The sequence below is a fragment of the Corylus avellana genome, chromosome ca4 (assembly GCF_901000735.1).
Source record: "Corylus avellana chromosome ca4, CavTom2PMs-1.0".
NCBI classification, from domain to species: Eukaryota; Viridiplantae; Streptophyta; class Magnoliopsida; order Fagales; family Betulaceae; genus Corylus; species Corylus avellana.
Genome location: NC_081544.1, coordinates 24,176,764 through 24,183,766, shown reverse-complemented (window position 1 = coordinate 24,183,766; position 7,003 = coordinate 24,176,764). Strand labels below are relative to the sequence as shown.

The window sequence follows — 7,003 nt, the reverse complement described above, 5'->3', positions numbered from 1 at the left end:
TTTTTTTTTTTAAGGACCATTAGGGTCGACAATTGTCGACCCTAATGGTCAACTAATCAGCGTCCACTTCAAAGTGGACGCTGATAGTCAATTTTTTTTTTAGTATTTTTGGACCATTAGCGTCAACAGTTGTGGACGCTAATGGTCAACTATTAGCGTCGACTAATTCTTTTGTGTACATCATCGATCTTTAGAGTCAAACATATGTATCTTTTAGGGGCGATAAAGTGGACGCTAAAAGTCATCATTAGGGTCGACTTTAAGTGGACGCTGATAGTTAGTTTTTTTTTTAATTTTTTAGGACCATTAGCGTCCACAAAAGTGGACGCTAATGGTTTAACCATCAGCGTCCACTTTTATTTGGACGCTAATAGTTATTATTATTTTTTTTTTAAAAGGGATATTAGGGTCCATAAAGTCGACGCTAATGGTTAACTAAAAGTGGACGCTATTGCTTGACTATTAGGGTCGACTTTCGCTTCCGTTTACATCATCTTTAGGGTCCAAACATTGCGACTTTTAGGGGCGATAAAGTGGACGTTAAAAGTGATCATTAGGGTCGACTTTTAAGTGGACCCTGATGATCAGACATTTGATCATTAGGGTCGGACTATTAGGGTCGAAAAGTGGACGCTGTTGCCAACAGCGTCCACTTTAGGGTCTTTAGGGGCGACTTAAAGTCGCCCCTAAAGAGCTAATTTCTTGTAGTGTTACTTTGCTTGCAACTACTTAAACATCTACAAAGTAAGACCAAATTTTCATAACATAGCTCGCTCTGTTTAACCCCCAGAGTAAGGTTGTGCTTGTCCTGCACATCACCTTTCGGCAATGATTGGTCTGTTCATCCCCTCTCCATGGAACCATATTAGCCTAACCCCCTTTACTTAGGGTTAATGGCTTCTGAAGCCACACCTAACAAATGATGTGTTGCACTGCCTTCGAACATATACACATAACACACACACACACATTGTACTGGTGTCACCGCATTTATTGCATCATAAATAGCATCGCATCACATCACATATAACATTATCAAGTAGCCCAATAAACAGTTCATGTATATTTTCGAGACAACAGTTATAAAAATAGCTCATGTCACACTTTTCATGCATAAAATTGTATTTTATTTAGTTCAAGAGATAACCTGGGTCTGTCTTTGAAAGCATTGAGTATAAAATGCACCGGGTCATTATTCATGAAAACACTAACACAAGATAACTCACTTACCTTGATCCTCAAATTCTCCTTCGACACACCGATGTGTAGCGTTCTATAATGTGGTCGATTCCTTGAAAACCCTCTTGGAGTCTTTACATAAAAACCCTACATTAGTGTCACATAATAACCTAGTTAGAATAATTCTAACTTGAAGCCATTCTTAGAGTCCAAACCCCAAAACTCCATTATCATCGCTATAGTGACCCTCTTATAAGACCGTAATGGAACCCAACTAATCGAATCAAGAACCTAAGTAAAATCAACACAAATGAACTAATGACATTAATCCCAACCAAGGCTAAAAACACTCCATCGAATAAATCCCTATAATCGTCCATAACCACCGAAAATCACCAAGCCTTAAAGAAATCCTCAACCTACAAGCTAGTACCAACAATCATCTATGAAAGGACCCAAACCGATTCCTAGCTTCATCAACCATAATCACCCAAAATCAAACCCAAACAACCCATCCGGTTATCTCTAGCCAAAATAAGGAGAAATCATACATCAAACCCATACAAATCTCCGTCTAAAATCCACCCCAAATCAGCCTTTAGAAAAATACCCAAATAGAATCTCAACATAAATTATCTAGATAGAATGCCCTAAAATCAATCCTATAAAATCATTAAAACGCCTAAACATTGATACTCCTATAATTCTCTCTCTCTCTCTCTCTCTCTCCCAGACCCACGGTTCTCCCTCTCGGTTCCTCTCTCCCACTCGCATGCCTCTCTTTCTTTGTCTTTTGACTCTTTTCTCCATTTGTTTCTTACACGTGAAATGCCTCACAAAGCCCTTCTCTTTTTTTCCTTTTCTTTGTTTTGCATATCTCTCTCTATCTCTCACACACGTCCAAGCTCGCACCTTCCACGTGAAGGTGTGAGCTTCCCTCTGCCCAAACCAGACCTTGAGAGAGAGAGATGAGCGTGAGAAAGAGGGTGAGGCCGTGAGAAAGAAAGAAGAAGGGAAGAAAGAGGAGTGAAGCCTGTGAAGGTGTGGCAGCCTGCTGCACGTGAAAGGCCAAGCCTCTTTCCTTTCTGAAATTTCCTTCCCTCAATGCCCCTAACCTAATCTCATGCTTTACAAAATTGCCCTTCCTTTTTCCTTTTCTTTTGTCTTTTCTTCCTTGCTCCCAACATGCACGTGACTTCTCCTTCTTTCTTGTGCCTTTGTCTTCTTCCCTTAAACCTAATTCCCAAATGTTCCCTCTACCTACTCCTAAGTGTACCAAATCACCCTTCTAAGTCCATTAAACCACAAAAGACTTATTATCCACAATAAAATCTGGTCTTTTTCCTTTTTGTGGTTTAATCAAATAAATCTAAAACCTCAATTTAAACCCTTTAATATTATAGAAAATCAAAATCTATAATTATCTCCTCATTAGCAATTCCGAATCTTATAAAATCACCAATTAAAACTCATAATAACAAATGCCGAATTATCCTTAAATAATTATTTCCTCCAAAATAGGGAAATAATTTCGGGGTATTACACTGTAATCTCTGGATAATTTTCTTATAGTGAATTTCAGGGTTTGACTGCCTCGAAGAGGTTTTACTTTTATAACAGTTTCTAAAATGTTTCCTCTTCGTCACAAAAATATGTGTGTCTGCCTACTTTGTTGCTTTACATATTTTGGTACTTAAATTGTTTATTACTTCATAGTATTAATTCCGCATAAACTGTGATAAACAAGTATTTTGAGTCATTATACATTTTTCAGATTTCATGAAATAAACTATTATTTTAGCATACCTTGAGCACCTATAATTTCTTTTTTATGCCGCAAGGAATAATTTATAATTTAAGCTAATTACAAAAATTTATAAATTATTTTTTATACCACATAGAGATTTGTGATTCTTGTCAAACTCATCTAACCTAGATAGCACTTCCCTCATCATTGTGCATAGCTCCTCATTCTCACTCTTATGCTCACGGGGTTTCAACTTAAAACAGTTAAGTCGAATATGACCAACTTTACCACAATGATGGCAGGTAGGGACAAATTTCGGAGAAGCTTAGCTTGTCCCTTATGAGGAGGAATATACATATATGTAACATACCTGCTCCAAGTGGTATGGTATTGTCCGCTTTGGGCCAAGCCCGCACGGTTTTATTATTGGGTTTACCCCTCAAAAGGCCTCATACCATTTAGAGATAGTATATTTCATATAAACACATCATATTTTCCATGCCCAGGCAATGTGGGACGTCATAATCACCCCCTCTTAGGACCCATCGTCCTCGCTGGCAACCCTCATGGGCTTGTGCACGCTCTCCCCATCTCAGGCTGGGCTATGACTCTGATACCATATGTAACATACCTGCTCCAAGTGGTATGATATTGTCCGCTTTGGGCCAAGCCCGCACGGTTTTATTATTGAGTTTACCCCCCAAAAGGCCTCATACCATTTAGAGAGAGTATATTTCATATAAACATATCATCTTTTCCATGCCCGGGCAATGTGGGACGTCACATTGCCTGGGAAAAGCGCATAGCAGAGCCCTTCCCACAACTTGTAATGACCTTGGGAAAAGCGCTAGCCACATCTGCGCTATCACCCCAAAATGACTAATCAATTTAGAGCTTCCATATAATTCATTATAAAGCCCAGTTTCACCTAGTAACTAGGCAATGTGGGACTTAGCACCCATAACTATCTCTATAAATCATCCACTCTATGTGGGCTTCTTCTCATCTTCCCAATATGGGACTGGGTGTTACAAACTCCCCCTCTTAAACTCCTGACGTCCTCGTCAGGTCCACGTCATGCAGTGCTCCAGTACCACATGACCTGGCGTTATTAGGTGGCTCTGATACCACTTGTAATGACCATGAAAAAAGCGCTAGCCACATCTGCGCTATCACCCCAAAAAGACTAGTCAATTTAGAGCTTTCCTAGAATTCATTATAAAGCCCAGTTTCACCTAGTAATTAGGCAATGTGGGACTTAGCACCCATGACTATCTCTATAAACCATCCACTCTATGTGGGCTTCTTCTCATCTTCCCAATATGGGACTGGGGTGTTACAACTTAGATCTAAACAAACATGACTCTATACCGCCTTTTTCTTTCTTAGGAGCAGCCTTCTTATTCCAAGGTCTTTAGGATTTCAACTGAGAACAATTTGGTCTAATGTGACCAATAATCTCACAATGGTGGCATGTAAGAACAAACTTGGCATGAGTTTGTTCCTTTGAAGGAGCCTTGAATTCAGCCTTCACACAGTTATTCATGCAATAAGTTTTGTCCATCTCCAAGCAAGCTATATTGGCTTTGACTTCTTCAACTTTCACAGGCTTAACAAACAAAGTTTTTCTTTATGAATTAGAAGCATATGTAGTAGAGGCACCCAAGCTATCAACAAGCATAGTACTTTCAGATTTAAAAGATTCAATTAAGGCATGTGATTTAGACAATTTAATAACCAAAGACTCTTTCTCATGCGCACCATCATTAAGCTTTTTAAGGGAAATTTTATAGCTTTTCTTCAATTTAACAAATTTCTTAAAGTGCTTGTTATAGGCCATCTGAAGGTCATCCTCATCAAAATCCATGGTAAGGGACTAAGGAGTATTCATTGCAAAGGAGTCAAGGATGTCACTCAGGAATTTAATCCAAACAGAGTGAACCTGCTCTGATACCAATTAAAAAATATATACAACTCCAAACGTCACCTAGAAGGGGGTTTATAATAGGTGTATGCAAAATATAGTTCGTGGAATTAAACAATCATACAACTAATCATTCACCAAAATATGTAAAACAGTAAATCAATCTGACACAAATGTTTTGGTGACGAAGATGAAATCTTTTAGAGAACTCTCTAAAAGTAAAACCTCTCCGGAGCGGCTAAACCCAGGAAATCAATCAACTATAAAAGAATAAGGATTACAAGAAATTCACACTTACAAAACCTTTAAAGTTGACCCTTCCTTGCATAAAACAAGCGACCCACTTGACTTCTACCACAGTAGCCATTTCCAGAACATTTGGAACAATTCTTCTACTTGATCTAATTTACCGGAACTCCGGTAGACTTTGATTGTTTATGATCTGTGATGGAGGCACAACCTTTAACTCTAAAAGAGAGACTAACCCTAATGCTCAATATATTAAACGCTCTCTTAGCACATGAAATTCTTATGTGGATTTCCTTAAAATTTCGTGCATAATAGCTCTCTCTATATATAGACTACAAGAAAACCTAGTAGTAGTTGAAATGGGAAGAAAAACTAGTTCCAGTTGGAATAGGATTCGTCCATATTTTCATCCTTATCTTACAAGACGATTTTGGCATAGGAAACATCCGAATTATAAAAATCTTATTTCACAAATATTTGTAGAAGTTTGAGTTAGATTTTCAATGCCGCTAGTTTCACCTCAATCCGATTATTGAACCGAAAGTTATGGTCCAAATACTGAGATATGTGCAGGATACGGAATTTTTATTCAATTCTGATTTTAACTCTAATTAAAGAATTTTGATTTGCTCATTTCTTTGATTTGATTAAACTTAACCGCATCATATAGGTCTTCTATTATGATTGCTTAGGCTTAACTACATCTTCTAGGACTTCTCTGGACACAACACCTCTGTAGACGAGATTGCGGATGAATGTATTTTGTCACTGAATTTGACAATTCAAAACCCAACATGAACAAATGACGAATAAAATGTCAAATTTGTGATCTTATATTTCCTGTGCTATGGAAGTTGGTGACACATCAACAGAATAATAGTTTGTTTTCATAGGGGGTTCAGTTTGAACTACTCTTCCACAATTTGCTTAGTCTTTTGAGGCCTGCCCGGTTTGCTGGTAGTTCAGGCAAGTTGAAAGACGAAAATTGTTGCCGTTTCATAGTATAATAAGCAAATTCATTGTAATGTGAAGAACTTTTAGCGTGCTAATTATGCAAGGCAGCAAGGGTAGGCATTGTTAGAATATCTTTGAATGTTTAGAATATATCATTTCCGTTGTTATAATATTTTATATGTTCTTTATTTTATTTTCTTCGTAGGTTTATTTTCCCTTCTTATTTAGTTTAGGGTTTATTTCTCACTACTAATGTAGATTTCTGTCAATTTTATCCATAATCAGGGTACACAAATTTCACGACCTCGTATAAGCATGTGACAGAGACAAATCTAGAAACGCCATGCTCACGTCTGCAATTGTTGATTGTTGTGACATAGTATGTGAATAACGTCATGAGCTTTGTATCATGTGGGTGAATTTGAAATAACAGAGATAATAGGCTTTTTTTTTTTTTCTTTTTTTTTTTAAATTTTTTTTTTTTTTTACAAAGTCACATCCTCCCGGGCAATCTTGTCTCGAACCTCAAGTTGGTCTCTCGCACTCCATCTTGAGCTTGTGGGGGGCTGTTAATAATATTATGTTAAGGTTATTTACTTTCTTTGGTATTCTAGGTCTACTATGTTTAATTTATCTTTCCTTATTTTACTAGGTCTGTATTATTAGCCTATATATATAGGCTCCTTCTGTACATTATACAGTGTGATTCAATATACAATATTATTCTCAACAAAACTAAATAATATAAACAACTCAACAAATAAAAACAACAGGAACTACATCTGCATAAACCAGAATGCAGTAAACTTCAAACCAGCAAATCCATGTGGAGATTCCAATTTCTTCCTAAAATGACATTCTCTAAACATGCACAAGTGGAATCTGCCCTTACCCAAAATTATGGACCTAACTCCCCAAAAGGGTGGCTAACCTTTTTGTTGATGGCAAAG

General features: G+C 37.4%; 1 protein-coding gene across 1 annotated transcript in view; it reads right to left on the bottom strand.

Annotated features, from left to right (window-relative positions):
• LOC132176944 (protein SIEVE ELEMENT OCCLUSION B-like) overlaps nucleotides 1-7,003 on the bottom strand; it is a 60,214-nt gene that overhangs the window by 2,148 nt on the left and 51,063 nt on the right. The gene's annotated exons all lie outside the window — the stretch shown is intronic.